At 39.2% G+C, this 23,640-nt stretch overlaps 1 long non-coding RNA gene across 1 annotated transcript in view; it reads left to right on the top strand.

Moving 5' to 3' along the window:
• Positions 1 to 23,074, top strand: part of LOC108443582 — a 40,126-nt gene extending 17,052 nt beyond the window's left edge. The window contains exon 4 of the long non-coding RNA XR_001859147.2: positions 21,969 to 23,074. This is a non-coding gene — a long non-coding RNA (uncharacterized LOC108443582). The remainder of the gene's footprint in view (positions 1 to 21,968) is intronic.
• Positions 23,075 to 23,640: the final 566 nt, after the last annotated feature.

A 23,640-nucleotide genomic window follows, 5' to 3' on the forward strand; every position in this document is an offset into this window, starting at 1 on the left:
CAAGAGCTTTGCCTTGTGGCTCAGCTCTTTCTTTACCACAACAGACCGGTAAAGAGCCCGCATCACTGCTGACCCAGCACCAATCCGCCTGTCAATCTCCCGCTCCCTTTTACCATCTCTCGTGAAAAAGACCCTGAGATACTTAAACTCCTCCACTTGAGGCAAGAGCTTATCCCCTACCCAGAGAGGGCTCTCCACCCTTTTTCGCCTGAGAACCATGGTCTCAGATTTAGAGGTACTGATTCTCATCCCAGCCGCTTCACACTCGACTGCAATCCAGCAAAAGCTGAAGTTCACGGCCTGATGTCCCCAATAGGACCACATCATCTGCAAACAGCAGTGATGTGACCTTGAGGTCACCAAACTGGACACCCTCCGTCCCCTAACTGCGCCTAGAAATTCTATCCATAAAAATTATGAATAGAATTGGCAACAAAGGGCAGTACAACTCTCACTGTGAACGAGTCTGACTTACTGCCAGCCATGTGAACCAAGCTCATGCTTTGTTTGTACAGGGCCTGAATGGCTCGTAGCAAAGAGCCATGTACCCCGTACTCCTGAAGCACCTCCCACAGAATACCCAGGGGGTATTCTGAGCTCCAGCTTCTCCAGATTGACAAAGCACATGTGGACTGGTTGGGCAAACTCCCATGAGCCCTCTAGGATCCTGGAGAGGGTGAAGAGTTGGTCCAGTGTTCCACGACCAGGGCGATATCTGGTCAAAGTTCTGACGGAGGTGTGAGTTGAAGATCAATCTGACAGGTTCTTCTGCCAGACGTTCCCAGCAAATCCTCACTATACGTTTGGGTTTGCCTGGTCTGACCGGCATCTTCCCCCACCACCTGATCCAACTCACCACCAGGTGGTGATCAGTTGACAGCTCAGCTCCTCTCTTTACCCGAGTGTCCTAAACACATGGCTGCAAGTCTGATGACATGACTACAAAGTCAATCATTGAACTGCGGCCTAGGGTGTCCTGGTGCCATTTGCACTTATGGACATCCTTGTGTTCAAACATGGTGTTCGCGATGGACAAACTGTGGTTTGCACAGAAGTCCAAAAACTGGACACCACTCGGGTTCAGATCAGAGAGGCCATTCCTCCCAATCACACCCCTCCAGGTCACACTGTCATTGCGCACGTGAGCGTTGAAGTCCCCCAGTAGGACAATAGAGTCTCCAGGAGGAGCACTTTCAAGCGGAAAGTGGACTCTAAGAAGGCTGGGTACTCTGAACTGCTGTGCGGTGCATAAGTACAGACAGCAGTCAGGACCCGTTCCCCATCCCGAAGGCGTAGATAAGCTTCCCTCTCTTCCACCGGAGAAAATCCCAGCATACAGGCGCCGAGTCAAGGGGCTATGAGAAAGTCCACTCTTGCCCACCGCCTCTCACCATGGGCAACCCCAGAAAAGAATAAAGTCCAGCCCCTCTTAAGGAGATTGGACCCAGAGCCCAAGCTGTGTGTTGAGGTGAGCCCAACTATATCTAGCCGGTATCTCTCAACCTCGCGCACCAACTCAGGCTCCTTCCCCGCCAGTGAGGTAACATTCCAAGTTCCAAAAGCCTGTTTCTGCAACCGAGGATCCAGGGTGGGGCCCCGGTAACCCTGTTCTGGGCAGGGTACTCAAGTCCTGTTTTTTAATTATTTTCATAGGGGGAATTTTGGATCACACTTTGTCTGACCTGTCAGCTAGGACCAGTTTGCCATGGGAGACCCTACCAGGAGCTTTTGCTCCAGACAACATAGCTCCTAGGATCATTCAAGCACGCAAACCCCTCCACCACGGTAAGGTGGTGATCCATGGAGAGGACTTCTTAATGTCTTGTTCATAATTCCTCTAATTACTGTAATCCATCTTCTTGCTGGCTGTAGTCTTCCTCTTTTACCTTCAAATGCTCCAGTTTTCCAATTAATCGGTTCTTCTCATAAGATGTCCAAAGTAAGAGAACTTCAGTTTGGTTATACAGGTTTGGAGTGAAAGGTGAGGCTTGATCTGGTCGAGGATCGATTTGTTTATTTTCTTTGCTGTCCAAGGTTCTCACAAAAGTTTTGTGTTCAAAGGGATCAACATCTTTCCTGACTTTGCTTTTTTTGTTGTTGTCCAGCATTCACATCCATAAACAACCACAAAAAAACAAGCCTGGACAACTTTTTTATATAGAGATACATCATTAAATTTGAAGATGTTTTCAAGCTCCTTCATTCTTGTTCTGCACAGTGCCAATTTATTTATTTCTTGACTGCAGCATCTTTTGTTGCCAACTTTTTCCTGATCACTTTTATTCATAGCAGTAACAAGCATCTCATTTGCAACGTAAGCACAGAATGCTAACACTAGCAAATCTATTGGTTCTTACCTTCAAACCATGCCACTATCCACAGAGGCATTATAACCCAACACATGGTTTGACACTTGATAACATGGCAAGTTTCAGAGATTAGTTTAGAGATTTGTCAGTCAGTTGGAAATAAGTTCCTAAATTCTAGCCTCTGTTATTCTGTGTCAGTTAATCATTTAAGTTTCTCATAGTTGGAGAAAAACTTGCCAAGTAGGCAAAAGCCCACCACTTAGATCGTCAGAATCAACATTAAAGTTACCAGTCTTTCCAATTGTCATAATCTTAGTCTTCTTCATATTGAGATTAATCAAATCATCAGTAACTACATAGCTATGCTGGTGACGGTGGTGCATCAGCTCACGTTCAAATCTCTTGAGACTGTGGCATAAGTATGAATCTTTGGCACTCTTCTTGAATCCCAATGCTTCACTTTGGTTTACATAGTCAATTTTTGTTCCATTTTGAGTGACGCAAAAGACACTTAAAAATCCAAAATTTGAGTGTCTTGAGCATCCAGACTGAGATGCATCAGTGAAAATTTGATTGCAATCACATTTTAAACCACTTCCACATGTGGGTTTTGCAGTTTAGGTTATTAAAAATCAATCTGGATACAGTCTGGATGTTATCATATATTGTCATGACCAATATCATAATTTTTGAAATCACGATGGGTAATTACAGTATACAAGCAAAAATTATGATATGACAAAAGCTGTCATCAAATCAAAATATTGTGGCAACTGTTATGTCAGTTAATGCTAATGGTACCATAACACAGTCATGCTAATGATCCAGTAAAAACATAGTAGAAATCATTGCTTTCTATTACAGAATAGATTCAGTTTCATTTATAGGTAATAAATACCTAAACTATGTATGCCAATTACCCATTATGTTTTACCTAAAATAATGGCAATGAACTGTGGAGTTTGTACCCCCTGCTTACCTGGCTAACACCTCGAGTTTAAAGGAGTGTAAAAGAAAGTGTTTCTTTTGCCTGATTAATGCATTTTCTTTGTTTCCTAACAATTTCAGTGAACCCTGCTACATAATACTGACATAAAAACATGTCATGGCAGATGTCATATCCTGTCATGACACATTTTGTTCAGTAATATAACATGGTAGACCATGTTATTATTATCAGTAACTGTGTGACAATGTTTGATGACTAGATGGCTAACTACAGTACACAGCAAAAATAATCATGTGACTTAAACTGTCATGACATCAAACAATATGGTGTCTGTCATGACTGTTATCAGAAGCTATCTGTTATTATAACAAAATCTGTCACAATAACTCATGAAAGCACATTATGTAGCAGGATTCTCGTGAAGTAATTCTTATTATTGTTCATCTACATGGTAATTGGGAAAAGATGGGAACTAGGTAAATAGACATGAGCTGGTATTGAACATTTATCACATTCAAATGTTATTTATGTATTCATTTTCACAGCCCTTGTTTTTTTTACCTATAATACTACAAACAGCACAGAGATATAATTTTATTAAAGGAAAAGAGGAGCTTGAAAAACAGGGGTAGCCACTTATTTCCACACCAAATTAAAGGGCTTAGGAATTTCTTCCCTACAGTAATTGTGCTTTACCAACCATCACCATGGTCTTCAGTGGTACAGTAGGCTATGCTTGTTTTAGTCTTGTGGTGTAAGGGTTAATGGCTTATAGGAATGTGTCTGGGTTTGCTGTGTGTGTGTGTGTGTGTGTGTGTGTGTGTGTGTGTGTGTGTGTGTGTGTGTGTGTGTGTGTGTGTGTGTGTGTGTGTGTGTGTGTGCACGTGCATGCCCGTGTGCATGCATACATGTGCCTGTGTGTGAGAGCTTACATTTGTGTTTGTATGTGCATGTGTGTTGGAATGTGTCTGAGTTGATGAGGTGAAGACCCTGGTTATGAACGAGTGGGTCAAGGCCTGCATCTCAATCTCTCTCTCTCTCTCTCTCTCTCTCTCTCTCTCTCTCTCTCTCTCTCTCTCTCTTTTCTTTTCTGTGAGTTCTCTTTTTTCGCCATTGTCCTCACGTGTCACCTCCCTGCCTCTCTCCTCCCCTCCCCCTTTTTCCTCTCTCCTCTTCTCTCCAACCTCCTGCATTGTCGTGCCGTGTTCTCTATCTCTCTCTCTCTTTCTCTCTCTTGCACATGCTCTCTCTCTCTCTCTCTCTCTCTCTCTCACTCTTCCTTTCTTTATCTCGCACATGAATTTCAGAGCCTGAGGTGCTGGGGGTTGGGTGTTAGAGGAGAGCGAGACAAGGGGAGAGACTGTACGTGTGTGTGTGTTTATAAGTACACTGGAGAGTGCATATGCATATGATTCTGTGCCTATGCATTCATCTACATGCAAATGTGAGCTTTCACATGTGTGCCCCTACATACATGTGCATTTCTGGGTGCATGCATGTTCTTGTGGCTTATTTTTACTGCATAATGTGCCTGGTACTGTGTGGTTTATAGCACATTCTCAGAGGGCAGCTGAGGGTTATTCATGTATTTCTCAGCCATACAACACATAACGGCTTAAACTAGTGTTGACAAAGTTAACATATTAGCAACACCTCTGTGCAACAAATTAACAACAGCAATAATTTACTCGTAATGCTTTCTGTTACAGTTAGGTGTACTAGATCATTATTTGGGTAACATGATTCCACAAGGAGTTCCAAAACAGTTTAACCGCTTTTCACAGTAGCCTGTTTTCAAGCTCCCTCAGTTTTTGAACTGATGGAACATTTTTTATTTAAAATCTACAAAACCAGAAGCAAACTGGAGTTTCATCATCTGAGCAAGGAAGTCACCCTTTATAATTAAGAAAGCTGTAGTTATGTTGTCCATTTTATCCTGCCTTTGTGGAAAGGTGTGAATTGCTTTAACAGCAGAGGGTTTTAATACCTCCTCTGCCATCGCTCATTGCTCACTCACTTCTCAATATATTCTCATAACTCTTCACACTCAGAGAGCCAGTAGTGTCCTAGTTAATCTGATAACAGAGTTATGGGGAAAATGTTTTATTTGATTATAAATATTCAAGTCAAATTCCATCCACTGGCAGGATAGCCACTTGGGGACCTGCAGAAAGCCATTAACTAAATTACACTGAAATGCTGAACCAGTTCTATGTATTAAATCAGGAGAAACTCCACATTAGTGTGTAATTATTTTGAGTAAAATTATGTTAACCATCAAAACAGTCTAACTAAACTACACTGAAACAATTAACAGGTTCTAGCAATAAAGCTGGAGACAACAAAAGATCTCATTATTTGGCATAACCAGGTGATAAGTATGAACATACATTACGTTTTAAAAAAATTTAAGTGGAAAGGTTAATCATAAACACCTGCAAGTACCAGGTAGTTCTATGTGAAGGGACAAAATTCAAAAATAGTTCTCTGAAGTAAAGACTCAGGGTCCAGTAAAACCATAGTACACTCTCAGAAAAAATGTACGAAACTGTCACTGTGGTGGTACCCTCAGGGATACATCTCAGCACCTTTAGTCAGGGAAAATTACTGTGCCATAACCCATTGAAATGATATTTTCTAAGTTCTATTGACTCCATACACATCATCTTGTCTTCAGGCTTTTTATTTTATTGCTCTGTTTTAAAACATTAGGCTATAAAAACTACAGATTTGTACTTTATCACCTGAGAACAACGTATTTAAGGCACACAATTGGACCTACATAGTACCTTTATTTCTAACAGTGTAAAGACTGTAAGAATCTTTCTACTTTGTTCTTGTACAGTCTTTTTCTACCATCTGATTACTAATACCACTAATAAACTGTTAGGCATTTTAAGGTAATTTAGCTAAATTGTCTTGGAACTCACAATCATTACAAATTACAAATACATTCACAATCACAATCATTACAAAGTACAAATACATTCACAATCACAATCATTACAAATTACAAATATTTAGATAGTACATTTGGGGTCTGTACCTCACATTTACCTGGTTAATATCTAGAACTGAGGGGACTGTAAAAGAAAGTGCTAACAATTTTCTTTGATGTTGTTAACACATTTTTCTAGTTTGACCCATCTGCAGTTCCAGGCTCAAGCCCAGCTTCTCACATGCTGAAAGGACTGCAACCCCCTTTTTAAATATAGCTTGTAAGTTATATGGCTATCTTAACTTAACTTAACTTGTTATCTTGATAAAAACATAAATTATTTCCAGCTTCTGCAATGTTCATTTAATACAGTACATATAGTCTGAAGTATCATTTGCAAGCAACGTGCATGTCTGATGCTGGCAACACCAGTAATATGAATAACATTAGCAGTGGAGAACAACTTCAGCAGATAATATTTGCAGTACAGCTAATCAACGAATAGCAGTTTAACTAAAGCAGCAGCAAAGTGGGAAGCTTCAGTGGTATGAACGCAAATGCAGATGAGTTGGAACAACTGGACATCAGTGATGAAAACTGGAAACTGCATGCACTCTGCATTCCTATGACTTTCATGTTCAGTTTATGAAAGCATTGCTGAATTATTGAAAGTAATAAATATGTTCTGATGAAGCGTACTGCGCCCTCTCAAATGCATAAAACAAAATGCATTGCTTTTTGAATGGAGTAAATATTTCCTTAGGGTCGAATTTGGGCAAATATGACAAAACAATTGTGATTAGCTACACAAAATAATGTGATTAATCGTGATTGATTATTTTAATCATTTGAGAGCCTTAATATGATCTCAAAGCCTTTTGTTTGGCAGTGCATATAGCATCACTTTTCAATTACTGCAAGAACATGGACGAGAATATTTCAGCTTGCAGCACTGGCAGTGCACTTTCATTATCAATAGAACAAGAGAGCAAAGGCAAAACAAAGCAAGCAGAAAGAGTTGTCAGAGTTCCCTGAAACAGCAGTGACAAGATGAAGGTGCATTCAGAGAGTGAACCAGGCTTTGTGGATGATATATGGAGATGTACTATTTTGAGCATGTCAGACAATTTGTGCAGATCTGAATGCATTCCGGGTTCTTCAGATGTATATGCACTGCTATATATAAAGATAAAAGGGTACTAATAGCTTCATGCTGGCACTGGACATGGGAAACATCATTTAATTAATGTCAAGAATTTAACTCTCTCTCTTTCTCATTTTCCTTCTTGCTCTCTGCCTGTCCTGCTTACATTTTTTGAATAATTTGCAACATGTTCAAATTCAAATCTAATGCAAATGTTCTCAAATTCATTGTGTGCAATTCAGGTAACTGTGGGCCTTTGTTAGAGAAAAGGCAGTGATAGACCTTGAGTCAGGTACTGCTGATTGTCACGGTTGGAGCAAAACCTTGAATCTTCAAAATGGTAACTGTACAGAGGAGGAAAATACATCTATGACTTTCAATGGAAGATAATTGAAAGAGATTTTATTCCACACAGTTTGGAACCATTTCTGTTGGACCATTCATCATGAAATTTTCACACAATGCAAAGGGCGGGCGATGTTGTCAAATAATGTCAAAAAATGAAAAAACGGACAAAAATGCAGGTTTTCTTCCAACAGTGACAATGTGTTCATTGCCTGTGTCTTTGGTCTACTTTCCTGGGCATTTAAGTTGACAAGCACTGGCATTGGAGTGGGTGCTCAACATTGGTTAAAAGGATATCATCAAAACTGGTGGCAACTCAAAAAGTGATATCTCCAGCAGTGGGAGATTTCAGCAGACCACTACCATTAGCAGCTTAACTGTAGTACCATTGAGATAGCTAACATTAGTGGTAGCATTAGAAATAGCACTATTGTAAAATATGTAAATCAAGTGCAGAGACACATCCATTAAGGTCATCTTAAAAGTATCCACTCAATCATTTTACAGGAAGAAAAGATCCACTGATAAAAAAGATAGCCGGGTTAGAATATTCAGTGAATGCTGATGACACAGTTTAACATTTGATTCATCTGAATCCAACTTTCACTGCAAAATGGTTTAATAACAGGATGCATTATGAACCTTACCAAAGGATATTTCATGTGTAGCAATGTGAGCAGACAAAGAGCAGTGAAATCAGTTCACATGACAGAATTTCTTTCAACAGATTAATCGCCTCTAAAAGAAGGTCAAGACAATTTTCACACAACACTACTGATATGTTTCATTTTCTTTCAACTTTGCGCATAACTGTACTTTTTACTATTGTTTTTAGTGCTATTCTTATATTTTTTTCTATTTTTCTATTCTAAGATTATATTTGGTCAGTGGAGGAACAGCAACATAAGAATTTCATTGTACAGTGTAACTGTCTGTTTCTGCTGTGCATATGACAATAAAACTCTTGAATCTCTTGAATCTTGAATTGAATATGGGAAAATATGTATTAAGTAGATCTTTGCAAAACTTTCTGTGAATGCCTTATATATGAGTAGCTATAAAACACTTAACATGTAATAATGTATTTAATAAGGCATTATAAATAGGGCTATAAATATTTATAAAAATTGCACTTTGTGGCCAAGCTTATCGTGCACTATGAATTGTTAACATATTGCAAGCAACATCATCATAACATCATATTGTGGGTGGTAAAGAATCAGTCCTAGCTTGCAGAGCGTGAAGTGAGACAAAGAAGTTTATTTACACAGTGGCATTTCCTACATCTTACTTCTTACCATGAATGTTGTTAGAGTTGGCCTTTTGGGCTTAAGTCATGCATATTTAGATTTCCCTAACCAGCACTCTCTCTTTACATCACATTAATGTAACTACCCATCTGCACCCCCCCCCCCCCCCCCCAACCCTCCCGCCTTAAAACCCCCTCTGACATCACACTGAGTTTGAAGTTACTGCAGAGTGACGGTCTGGAGAGTGAGAGGCACGTTAGTAGAGTGCTATCATTGTAATTTGCTCCCTCAGTGGGTCTAACATTAACCACTGGAAACCTTTACTTTGTAACATCACTACACTACACTACAGTAGTGTTAATTTCTTCTAGCTTTCTATTGGATATGCACTGTTAAGTCAGCACCAAGCTAATAGTGGTTACATTGACTTTCACACATTGGGAAGATACTACTGATGGCACCACTAGTTTTAAAATCTGACATTTTAAGCTTGTAATATGCTTTATTTTGTATGTTGCAATATTTCAGTAAATCATTCCATAAACACTTTGGCTGGAAAATAATACTGGAAAAGGCTTTAGTGCAGTATGTTTCACTTAAAACTGACAAATACAACGTATGAACTCTTACAACGTGTTATGAACAATACTTCTACTGCATTACGTTAAAAAAAATCAAAATTTTTATCCATGTTTATTATTGTATATGAATGCATTATAACATGTTATGAATGCATTCATAGGTTCTTATAGACATGGTATTCATTGAAACTGTTATCAAGATCTCTTCAGCCTGAGGGCATGAAAATCTTTAATAGAACTGATAAATGGTGTGTTTTTAACTAGGCCTCCATCTTATCAGCTCCATTACTTGGGAATGATGTTTCATTAGTGTTACCATTAGTTTACATTTGTCACTTTACTTGGTAACATTCTACTGTTGGATACTGTTCAAAAGACTACATGACAGCTACATGAGCTTGTGAGGACAAATGACATAACCCTACATAAATGTTTAACCCTTATAGTGAGTGAAGCATCCAGCAGAGATTTAAGCACAAATAATAAATCAGCTTTTGTGCGTGAAATCAAGTGCCAGCCTACCAGCACCTCATTTACATTCCATTTACATGAAGCATGCAATAAAATGACAGCATTTGGAGGCTCGTGGCCTGAATAGCTGTGCTCATAGGTGGAGTTTGAAGTTGAGCAGTGAATGCACTGCTCCCCCCTACTGACCAAATTTTGTAGTGTTAAAATAATGATGACTGTAAAGTATACATTGTGAAATGTAAACTAAATAAGTACATCCACTTTTGTACTGGATTGTTATGTGCACAAATTATTAGTATTACTGCTATTTTCTATTTTTATTGTTATTATAGGTATTAAAGTTGATATTGATAATAGTTTTAGTTAGGTAACTGCAAATTAAGCATGTATTTCAGGTTGTTAAAAATATTACTGTCTAATTTGCTAATTTAGCCTTTTTGTCTGTGAAATTTATATGCACTTTTACAATCTGCATGCAACTTTAATGAAAAAGGGGCGTTCATTGCATATACTGTATGAATTCATCAGAAAGAACATGACATCAGTGCATTACAAAGCATTTCCTTGACCAGTGGTGGCCACACCACTTTGCTACCTTTAGATGTCTTCATTGCTGAAGGAAGTGAGCAGTAAATGTGCTCCTGTTGCAGACGCTCACATCGAACCAAATGCGGTTAATGTGATCAGTAGCAGAACCTAGTCTTAGCTTCATTGTGTGCATGTTGCATAAGGTATTCCAGCTTCTTGACCCACTTAAATAAAATGCTTCAAGCAGAGGACATCAATTTGCTCTCGGGCATGAAGCACATCGAAAGTGTGTCTGAATCTGTCAACAGACCACTCGTAGCAGGAATTTACAAAGCTTTGGAAGTGCTGTGATCATGTAAAAATGATCCTGAACCAAGCAAAAGAAGATGTGCACTGAACAAAAATCTCCAACAATGTGCATCAGGCGTCAGACACACAAACACAAGCTTGCTGTTATACAACATCATGACTTGGGGTCATACAAATGTTTAATGCTTTACATATACACTATATGGCCAAACATGCGTCAACATCCCTCAAAATTTTTGACTTCATGTGTTTCAGCAAGTTCCATTTCTAACAGGAGTATAAAATCAAGCAAATAACCGTGCAATCTCCACAGACAAACATTGGCATCTGAATGAGTCATGCTGAAGAGCTCAGTGACTTTATAGGCGGAGCTGTCATAGGATGTCACTTTTACCGCAAGTCAGTTTGTAAAATGTTTGTGCTGCTAGATCTGCCCTAGTCAACTGTAAGTGCTACTATTGTGAAATGGAAATGTTTACAAGCAACAACAGCTCAGCCATGAAATGGTAGACCATGCACTCACAGGGCGTACCTGCCAAATGCTGAAGAGTGTAGCATGAAAAAATCCTTACTATAGAATTCTAAACTGCCTCTAGAATCAAGATGAGCACATGAATTGTGTGTCAGGAACTGCATAAAATGATTTTCCATTGTCAAGCAGCTGCACACAAGCCTGAGATCACTATATGCAATGCAAATGCTTGGGGCTCTTTCCTGTTCCATCATGACTGTACCCCTGTGCACAAAGCAAGGTCTGTGATAACGTATTTGGTGTGGAGGAACTCCAGTAGCCTGCACAGAGCTCTGACCTCAACCCCACACTGAACACCTATGGGATGAATTGAAACATTGATTGCAGGGCAGGCTTTTTCATCCAACATCAGTGTCTAACCTCAGAAATGCTTTTATGATTGAATGGGCACAAATTCCCAAAGACATGCTCTAAAATCTTGTGGAAAGCCTTCTCTGAAGAGTGGAAGCTGTTACAGCTGTAAAGCAGGGTTGGGGAGTCCAAATCCCTATTAATGACCATGGTTATGGAATAGGTGATGTGATGGTCAGGTATCCACCTGCTTGTGGCCATATATTTTATGTAATGTGTACATATATATATATATATATATATATATATATATATATATATATATAGAGAGAGAGAGAGAGAGAGAGAGAGAGAGAGAGAAAGAGAGAGAGAGAGAGAGAGAGAGAGACAGACAGGGATAAAGAGAGAGAAATATATATATATATATATGTGTGTGTGTGTGTGTGTGTGTGTGTGTATCAGTCAACAAAATGAGTCTGAAAGGATGTTTAGCTGTCAAGGAATCATTATGGAAAAAAAACCAAATAAACAAAAAATTTTGCAAATCAAACAAAGAAACTGCTGATATTCTCAGAACAATCTACTGATTACCCTTAAGCCCAGACTTTAACATCATTGAATTTGTTCAATACTTAGATGAGAAGGTGAGAAGAACAAAATTGAACCAACTTCTGAGACTGAACTTTGGAAGTGTGGAAAAACATCCCTGCTGACCACTTTGAAAAACTGAAAGCAAGTCTCCCGATAAGAATGCAACATGTAATAAAGATAAAAAGTAGCCACACTAAATACTGACAAATTTGAAATCAGTCTACCTTTGCGTTAAATATTGTCTCTTTATGAATAACTTAATGGCAGTTTTCACTGTAAGTGAAACGAATGAAGGGCAATCTCTTTTTTTGCACAGTACTGTATGTAGGTATTTATATATAACCATAATTTATCCCTTATGAATTTTATTTTAAGCCTAATCTGAAAGCTAATAATACATTAACTCCAGTTACCAAAAAGAAACAGAACATGTCGCTTTCGTAAAAAAAACACTCCGAAGTCAGGAGAATTTTGTTGGTCATGATATTGTAGATTAACCCCTTAATATCCCAAGCTTATTACATACTAAGGCTCATGATTCAGTAGCTACATGGATACAAACTGGCTGAGCTATTCTTAGGGTACAGGAATGTATAATAAAACTGGGTCCACCAGTAAATTCTGGCCATTTAAGAGGAATTTATTTCCATTTTTTCCAGACACCAGGAGAGTCTGAAAATGTACAAACACACACACACACACACACACACACAAACTCCCATATGAGGCTCACTCTATCAGGCTTTGTAATGTAGACGGGCAGTTCAGATGCTTTATTGATCGCACTCCTAGAGGAATGAATTGAGGAGTCCCATGCAGGCCTGCCACGTAACACAATTAGAGCTGCAGTTCATTTTTCTGAAGCCTCTGAAGAGCCTCTTTAGACAGGAGATGAGCAAATGCACTCACACACATTTCTCTTTTCTTCTCTCTCTTCTGTATTTTTCATTCAGATAGTGTCATGTGTAGTGTGAGAAGAAGCCAGTGTAAGTAAGAGAGAAAGCATGCATATGTCAGTAACTATCGCTGCGCTTTCTATATCACTTACATAACAGAAATAACTTAATTTATTAATATACAAGAAGCTGAAACTGTAAAAACTGTAAAAAAGCAAAGCCTGTCACAATAAATGACTTTCTTTGTGCTTATATGGAGGAGTCATGGTGATGTAAGACTGTTCTCTGGAATGTAATTTACTGGAGCATAACTGTAACATGTCTAATAGTATTATTACTGATGTTGGAATTTAATTTTTCTGGTTCCAGACATACAAGTTACTGGAGTTATTAGTGCTATTTCCCAGTTACCGTTACAATGCTATATTTACTGCTAACTGCTGCTGAAATGTTGTTAGTTTACTGAGGTTTTGTCTAACGCAGTGTTATGCCAGATGGTATGAACATTTGAACATATCCACTGGGGATTGCAGAAGATACACTGTGGATTGGTTCAAATTTAAGTACGCAGTGGTGAACAGAAGCTTTGAGAATTAAGCCTTAAGTTCAGACCATATTTGTCAAAATTCTGTCAAAAAATGAGAAAAAGTCTATTCTATAATAGATAATGATAATTTCCCCTAATTTCTAATTGTATCTCTTTTCATTGACTTGCATTGAAAGTAAAGGACGTTTTTGCCCTCTCCTGTAAAGTTACTATTTTGGAGATACTTGTTTATTTTGGACAGCAATGCTGTTTTACTGGAGGAAGTTGGTCAAACTGTGATTGATTCCACTGTCACTTCATAATTAGGTTGGTAGTTAAGTCTTTAGAACTGGCCGTCTTACCCTCAAGATAAAGCACTATGCTTTCTTAAAGTATGACCGCTCCTCAGTAGTTGGTTTTGAGATGTGTTTTTACCCTTAAAACTAGAGAAACAGTGCAAAGGGGCAGTCATGGGCTGGAGGTTAGGGAACCAGGTTCGTGACTGGAAGGTCATCAGTTTGATCCCCAGAGCCGACAGCACATAACTGAACCCCCAACTGCTCCCCGGGCGCTGTGGATTGGGCTGCCCACCGCTCCGGGCAAGTGTGCTCACTGCCCTCTAGTGTGTGTGGTTGTGTGCTCACTAGAGTGTATGTTGTGTTTCACTTCACGGATGGGTTAAATGTGGAGGTGAAATTTCCCTGTTGTGGGACTAATAAGGGTTTCTTAATCAAAGATGCCCAAATTCATGGGTTGTTTGCTTCCTACACAAACCTACAGCATTAATTTATAGAAACATGCATACTCTTTCCATGTGCTGGACATGGTACTTGTTCAATCATTTTGTCTATGTATCAGTTTCAATCCACCATCATTATTTGTGACATTTGATTGGTGTCACGCTTGGCTCCTCCCACTCCTCCATGTGCTCCTGTTGTGTTTACTTCCCAGTCCTGTCCATTTGCTTTTGTTTGGGTTTTCAATCCTGCCCTCTTATTTCGTGACTCCACCCCTGATCGTCTCCACCTGTGTTTCCACCTGTCCTGCTTTTACCCTCATGTATTTAAGCCCTGTGTTTGCCCTTTGTTTTCCCAGGTCTTTGTTTGATATGTTCGATGTATGTATTGGATGTGTTGTTTGATAAGTACTGTTTGAATTTTGTTTGGTGTTTCTTCCGGCCTCCATTGTTTGTTTGATTGATCCTGCTTCATTTTGGTTCTTTGTCTGTCCCTCCTGTTCTACATATTGGCTCTATGACCCTGGACTGTCTTGGCCCTGATTTTGGATTTACCCATAATAAATCTCGCTCGTCTCCACACATGCGCCCGCCTCAACATCACTCCATGTTACAATTGGCTTTGGTTAGGTTAGAAAAAAACGTGTGTAGATTGGCTTTGGTTAGGATTCGTCAGCCAATCGGAGTTTCTTTTTCAAGAGGCAGTCAAAGTGAGAATGGCTTTGGGTAACTTTGAGAGAAAGCAAAGAGAAAAGTATGACATGCAAAAGCAGAAAAGCAAAAAATATTGCTAAGAGCCTATTTTCTACAGACAAGGGTCTAGAATTGCTGTTCCAGTGTGGACGCCCAGTGTGTCAACTCCTCAGAACTCTTTCAAGATAAGTTTTTCAGAAGATGTAAGCAGTTTTGCTTGATGCAGATGATACAGACTCTGTAAAATATATATAAAAAAACTGAGCCCTTTCCTTGTGTGGGGCCCAGAAAAAGGCCATCACTTGAAAACAAAAACAAGCAAATGCTTCAAATAAACTGTATTTTACATCAAATTTAAATGTCGTGGTTTAATTTTTATTTCCATTAAAAATGGGGAAAAAGTTACACTTTTGTGCTGCTGTGGTTTTATGGGTGAATTCAAAAATAAAATACGTGTGTAAAAATATTTAGCTGTATTTACAAAATAATAATTTTACAGAATAAGGAAAATACCTACTTTACTTTTAATGTAAGCCGGTGGAACCAGAATTTTTTCCAAGTCATTTTGGATAATTTCGTTTGGTCCATTCATCATGAAATCTACACACAATGTAAAGGCCAACTTGAGTGACCAACTAGACTTGAGTGGTTCAATAAGAAGACAATTACAGCATGAAATGCAAACATATGCAAAGGTGGTGTCACAATGGGTTATGAAGGCCTAACCAGTTAAATAAGAATTTCCACAGTAGTTTCAGATTTTAAATGCATGATGAACACCTGTTCTTTGTTAGTCCCAGTTCTCAATACTATACACATTTCTCAGTATTGTGGAATCATCTAGAGCTCCATTCATCATTGAAAATGTCTTCATTTACAGCTCCCTACAAATTGTTTGACACCAGTTATTTTATATTTGTAACCGGGAGTGATGAGGCAGAGAAAAGCAAGATTTATTTGAGGCAAATCCAGGGTCAAACGAGCCAAAACGGAGAAATGGACAGAAAGACATAATGAACACAGAATATAGAAATCCAAACACTTCAAACGCCAAAAAAGAAAAAAAAACAGACACCAAAGAACAAAAAAAGGACAGAACTAAACAAGGACAGGACACAGGACATGAGGAACAGAAGACAGAACAGAAGCAGGAACAGGAACAGAAGCAGGAACAGAAACAGGAACAGGAACAGAAGCAGGAACAGAAACAGGAACGGGAACAGAAACAGGAACGGGAACAGAAGCAAGAACGGGAACAGAAGCAGAAACAGGAATGGGAACAGAAGCAAGAACGGGAACAGAAGCAGAAACAGGAACGGGAACAGAAACAGGAACGGGAACAGAAGCAAGAATGGGAACAGAAGCAGGAACAGAAACAGGAACAGGAACACAAACAGGAATGGGAACAGCAGCAAGAATGGGAACAGAAGCAGGAACAGGAACAGGAGAACATGGAACAGAAGCCAAAGGCACAGGCACAGACACAGAAACAGGAGAGGAAACAGAAGACAACACCAGACACAGGAACAGATGAAACACAAACAGATGGAGGACAAAACAAGGGCCAGGAGGGAGGACAAGGAGGCACAACACAAAACGACGCCAAGCAAGGGATGACAGAAGGCATAAAAGGACGAGAAAAACAAGAATGGAACACAGATCACACAAAAAACAGGGGAACAGGAACCAAAACAGACACTGGGACAGAAACAGACACACAGACAGACACCAGAAGAAACAGAAGGAGAGACAGGAACAGGAACCATCACAGGAACAGGAACGGGCACAGACACAACAGCAGGAAACAAGACAACACCAGGAACAGAGGAAGGCAAAAACGAAGGAAAAGGCAAAACAGGGGACACAGAAGCAGACACAGGAGAAACAGGATCCCCACAGGGAGCAGCAGACACAGGAGAAACAGGAGGCCCATGGGGAGCAGCAGACACAGGAGAGGGCGGGACGGGCGGGAACAAGGCGAGCCTGCAGCGACGTCCATGGAGGCAGGCGGGCCTGCAGTGACGTCCTCGGCTGCTGGCTGAGATGAGAGCATTGAAACTTTTTTCCTTCCCAGGGAACAACATCTGAAGCCGACGAAGCATTTGGTAACTTTCCTGAAGTCTGACTTCGTTCTCCTTAATAAGAGACTGGGCTGCAGCGATGCCCTCAGCGACTGTCGGTGGGTCCGGAGGTGCGAGTGGGCCACGGGGTGTGGCCACGGGATCAGGCTTGCCACAGGGTGAGGTCTCGTCATCATGGCACAAGGCGGGATGGTCCTTCGCCTTTCTACGGGACCAACGAGATACTTGTGTGCCCTCAGCACCAGGGGATTTGCTGTCTCCGGCTTGGTGATGTTGCGACATGGGTAACTTGGGCTGCGCAGAAACAGCCAACGGAACAGCCAAAACCCGGAGTCTTGCTTTCTCGCTGCATCCTTGATGGGTTGGTCTTTGTATGCTGGGAGTGTAATGCGGAGCGATGAGGCGGATGCATGTGCTGAGAAAAGCAAAATTTATTCGGGGCAAATCCAGAGTCATGGTCATAACAGTCCATGTTCAACAAGCCAACACAGAGAAATAAACACAGGATACAGAAATCCAAACACATCAAACACTTCAAACAAATCAAACATATAAACAGGGATAACGAGGGACAGGCGGAAAACATGTGGAAACAATCAGGGGCGGAGTCACGAAACAAGGGGGCAGAACTGGGAGGAAACCAAACAAAGAAGAACATGGACACGTAAACAGAAGCACATGGAGGAGTGGGAGGGGCCAATCGTGACAATATTTTAGATTAATTTCAGAAGTGTATCTGCAATCAACTGGTTTTATTTTATTGAAAGCATTAATTAGATAGATAGATAGATAGATAGATAGATAGATAGATAGATAGATAGATAGATAGATAGATAGATAGATAGATAGATAGATAGATAGAAAACAACATAAAAACTATGTGTTGAAAATGTTTGATTTGGCTAGTTTTTCCCATATTTTCTACCTATATTTCATAACACAATCTTGACTGTGCATTTCAGAATTTTTGCAGGTAAACATTTTGTCTGCATGATAAGCTGACTGTAAAGCAGCCATTTTTGACAACGTTAGTATGTAAATTAAACAGCCTACATATGTAATTCAACAACTCTGACCAAAAATGATCCTAATTTGAGACTCCACAATGAGAAAGCCACCAACAATTAGAGATTTATTTATATGAACAATTTGCACAGTTTATGTAACACCTGTTTCACAGGAGTGGTTCATTAGTCAATGTCATTATGTTCATTTTAAGCTTTTTTATTTTTGTCAGCAAAATTTTTTTACTCTTTTTCCTTGATTGTGTGGGGGATAAAATAAATAAGTAGAGCTCTCCCTCTCTGAGCAGTATGAATGTAGTTTCCATGACAGTAGACTGTGTGTTCTGTCCTTTGACCCTCAAGCTTGGATCGTGCTGAGCTCAATCAGACAGTCGCAGTGTTGGCCTTAACACCCCAGCACGATGAGACACACACACACACATACACTCACACTCAATCATTAGACAGTCTCAGTGGTAGCCTGAACCCAGGAGAGCAAACAGACCGGCACTCATCAGACCAAGCAGTGCAACTAATATGCTGGTAATGTGTAAACAAATACATTGTAAACTTATTGTGTAGAGCAACTAGATGCAAAGGTCATTTGTTTAAGTACATTATCATGATAAACCTTTGTAATATTTATGTATGTTTATGAGGCTATGGCTTTAACTATTAGAAGTCTAGAGTTCTAAACTGTTAAAATGATGCAATTACATATTAAATTAAAACTTGTGGAACGGATTGCATTTACTTTTGATTTATGTTCTGTATTGACAAGTTCAAGTCTACACTTCCAGCTTTTTTTCCTTTGCTTTGATGCCAGTCAGTGACAAAAATATGGCAAAAATGTAAAAAATTTGTCAAATTCAAGCCAATCAAATCCATCCTATTAACTCCAATATGGCATCCATTGAAAGTTTAGGGCTGACACTTCTGATGGGATTTCTCTGTTTTTTGTTTTTTTATTATTCCATTTGTTTAATTACAAGTTTTTTTGGACTATTTCTATTATTCAATTTCTCTTAAAATGATCACACTGTGTAGAGGATAGCTTGCACTTTCAGATTATGTATGTAAATAAATAAATCAATGTATTTAGGTTTTGTCTGACAGCCATTATATACACTCCCCAGTCACTTCATTAGGAACACCATTCAGAACAGCGTGAATTCTTCATGTTCCAGATTCAACAAGGTGCTAGAAACATTCCTTAGAAACTCTGCAGATTTCTCAGCTAATCCCTTAAAAGGCCAGGGTATGCCAGCAGACCCAAAGTTTTACTGCACACTTCTATAACCTAAGATTAGCTTAAGCAGTTTGCATACGAGACCCTGTGGTTGTTGAATAATAAGCCTTAGTACAAAATAAGCCTGAGATTTTAAGGGGTTAATTAAACCAGGTTGACTATTTCCAGTCTTCAGCTGTCCAGTTTAGGTGAGCCACTGTAGCCTCAGAATCCTGTTCCTGGCTGACAGGAGTGGAATCTAAAGTGGTGTTCTGCTGTTGTAGCCCATCCACCCTAAGGTTTACTGTGTTCTGTGTTCAGAGATGTTCTTCTGATCACCACCTTCATGAATACTGGCAGTTTGAATTATGGTGTTCTTCCTCTCTGCTCAAAGAAGACCATTCTCCTTTGAGCTTCATCATTAACAAGGCCTTCACTGGATGTATTTTGTTTTTTGCACCCTTCTGACATCCAAAGTCACTTAGATTACATTTGTCCCTATTCAGATGTTTGATGTAAACCTTAACTGAAACTCTTGACCTGCGTCTGCATGATTTCAGATTTGGCTAATTGGACTGAGCAGGTGTGAGTGTAGATATGTGGCAGATGGTACACTGAGTCTATGTTTACTGAGCTCGCACATATTTGTAGTATATACACTTTTGACTTTACGGCCACAGTACTAGTTGTGCACGAACCCCGAGATCATGCACATTTAACTGCAATTGTAAATTAATTGAGAGTCCGAGACAGAAAGACAAACAACATTAACAGGGCACATGTAAAGAAAGGCTAAGAAATCTCATTCATCAAAATCTACACAAAAAAGTAACTGCAAATGTATGTGTATTCCATCATCTCTCTTCAACTTCTGCATGCATTCTGAATATATTTCTTCCTTTCAATTCATAATTCATTACTTGTGTCTTAGTGAAATGTAATGGGTCTCTCTGTGAAATGTAATGATGTGCTTATCGCTTGTCGCTTCAGCAATATTCTGTTCTGTCTGTTCATCCTTGTTGAGTTCTCATATTCTTTATGAAAGGTAAGGGAAAGGTGCATTAATAATGCTATTAATCTAACACTAATGTGTCAGTCTTTTCAGACTTCTAGTCTTTACTGGCAGTTCTTTGTTCTTTAACAGGACGCAATGAAATGAAGGGCACAGTAAAAGCAGCAGCTTTGCTGCTCCAGTTGAAACCTTCAGCGTAGAACTCTTTAGATTTTGCTAAGTAGTTAATTACAGCATGACTCACACTCGCTCCATGTCAAATGTTTGTAATGAACTACTGAAAATAGCCTAATGTTTACCTATGTTAATGAAACCTATCCAGACCAACAGTTAAACAGCTGTTAAAAAGAAGAGATTAACCAAGGGCTAGCGTACTGAAATGATCAATAGCTGGTGGTACGTATGTTTCAGGCTGATCCAATCAGATTGCAGAATTGAAAGACCTACATTGAGACATTTCTGCTTTTCCATACTTTTTTTTTCTTTTGTGTTATATATCCCCAGATTCAGCAGAACTATTTACCTTTTTATGATACTCAGATCAGGGATGCAGGGGGTAGGGGTGTTGAGGGGGCTGCAGCACCCCCAGATTGCAAATGCTAAAAAAAATGATAATAATAGATAAATCTGAACTTCATGACATTTTGAGTGTAGCAAAGACTTGTGTGTTTACTTTGTAGAGGCATTTATATTTTCTCTTTCATTTATATATTTTTCAAACTACAGTAGCTGTAGGTTGTAAAAAGGGAAATGTATGCAGAGTTATAGGCCAATTCTGACCCCTAAAGGAGCCTGTTACTGTGCTTAAATTTAATATACGTAATAATGATGTTTAATCAACATCATATCTTCTGCTGTCTGTGCATTCATGTTAAAATCTCAGTGTGGGACTTGGACGTGATTGATTGCTGCTCATTTGCATCAAGGTCGTCTAGAGTGAGAAATGTGGTTGATGGCTTTATGTGTACAGCTGTTGTCATTTCTCTTCAAACAATTCAAATGAAAAATGGAAAAAGACATAGCATTTAGTAGGATGCAGTAAGTTGGAAGTATATCGCTGGAAGTATATCAGAAGAAAACCTTGTATCTCCAAAATGGTAACTTTACAGGAGAAGGGAAAAACATACTTCACTTTTAATGTAAGTCAATGGAGCCAGATGTTTTTCCAAGTCATTTTAGGCCATTTGTTTTGGTCCATTCATCATGACATTTACACACAATGTAAAGAGCAATGGAGATACAAGGTTTTGTTACAACAACAGTGATATACTGATAAGAATTTCAGCAGTCAAATAGGCATCTGTCATAAAGGCTACTTTAGCTAATTTTGATCAAAATTGGCAAATGTAACTTTTATAGCGACTGATGCCTATTGGAATAAGTGTTTATATTGTAGGGTTATGCCAGTTGTCATGACAAGCTAATGTAAGTGTCATGTAGCCTTATGAACAGTATCCTATAGTAAAATGTTACCAAGAACCCTTGATTTTTAACTGTGTAGTGGAACTCTAGTTCTTGTCTTTTTAATTATTTGTTTATTTATTTATTTTTCAGAAATGCTGTCTTCCACCTCTGTCATCCAGCATTCCTTCCCAGTGGAATTAAGGAAAGAATTCATCTTGTGCGCTTGGGATGAAGGACGTCTTTCTCTACCCACCTCTAAGGGAATTCCACAGATAAGTGACATACCTTTGAAATATCCAATTGAATTTGCCCCAAGTGTGCTGTAACATACCTTTAACTGTCAAATAAGTTAAAAAAGAAAGGACTATGAGTGTTTTTTGCCTCAGCTTAGCACTTTGAGCTTGATTAAAGGCACTCAGTGGGGGGTCAGCAAGCTTTAAAAGGAGAAAGAGAAGTAGTGACTGTTTAAAAGAGAAGTGGAGAGGACTAACCTGTTCCGCTTCAGTGTTGTGGCTACAATATGGAAGATCGTTTTTAATGCAATCATAACAAAACCCTCCATCAGACACAGGCTCACAATCACACTCACACATCCAGACACAGCTGGCACGACACTTGGTTGTCTCTGACAGCACTGCCCTGGCAACCGATGGGCATGTCGCCAAGCCAGCGAGGTTGCCAGGCACTGAGTTCCCATAGCAACCGGGGATATTTGCTGGTCTTTGAATAAGGTATGGACAGAGGCAGACAACCAGGGGGAGACGAAAAGGAAGAGGAGTTTTGAGAGGAGGGCTGCAGAGGCAGATTGTTGGGAAGGTAATTGTGGGAAAGAGGAAAAGCCATAAATGCTGGAGAGAACTGCAAAATTCTCCTCCTCCAAGTTTCTGTGGGACAAAGTGAACTGTCCACTTCAAATCCTAAAGTGGACAAAAAAAAAACCCTCTGTTTTGAGACCAGATCATCCTATTGCCAAACATTTCCTTTAAATGTGTTGTTTACTTCAGATATGAAACATAAGTGACTTCTGTATGGGTTGCTGTACATTCAGTTTACATTATACAGTTCTTTATATGTAAATGCACAAACATTAGTTCACATCATTATGTAACAAATTACATGTACATTATGGATTGACAGATTCAAATCTGCAACTCTGACTTTTTTCCATATGTCTTGATGTTTTGAATATATATAATGGAAACACACAACACTAACATTTATCCAAATTCAAACCATTATAAAATATCTCCTACTCACACATGCATATGTAGTGTTGATTGAAAGTTTAGAATTTGTGCATGTTTCATAATTTCTCAGCTTGTTTCAGAGAGCTACATGTCTAAGACGAGGGTTTCATCTCATGAGGTATAAGAGGGTTTCTAGTAAATTGTAAAATGCTTATAGATACATACAGACTATAAATACGTAAACATAAGTCTGTAAAAGTCCAAGTGAAAATGCTTCTATTTTGCATTCTTTTCTAATCTTGTACAAAATCCTTAATGACAAATTATATTATCAGCATAATCTGAGTGAACAATAGAATCTGTGAAATATTTACATAAATACCAGTATTTCTTAGTGTTTGTCCCCCTTTTGCTTCAATGACAACATGCACAAGAGCTTGCATGGACTCTTTTTGCGACCTTTTCGTACAATGACTTTAACACACTCAGTGACACAGATTAAATGAAAAAAGTCCCAGATTTTCAGGATCGTTTCAGTGTGGGGCTTTTTTTTTTACAGCAGACCAGAAAAGTGTACTATTACTAAACTGTTACTATAGTGGAAAAAATCCAGCAGCAGTGGTTCTAGACAAAAC

This window comes from Pygocentrus nattereri, chromosome 1 (genome assembly GCF_015220715.1).
Source record: "Pygocentrus nattereri isolate fPygNat1 chromosome 1, fPygNat1.pri, whole genome shotgun sequence".
NCBI classification, from domain to species: domain Eukaryota; kingdom Metazoa; phylum Chordata; class Actinopteri; order Characiformes; family Serrasalmidae; genus Pygocentrus; species Pygocentrus nattereri.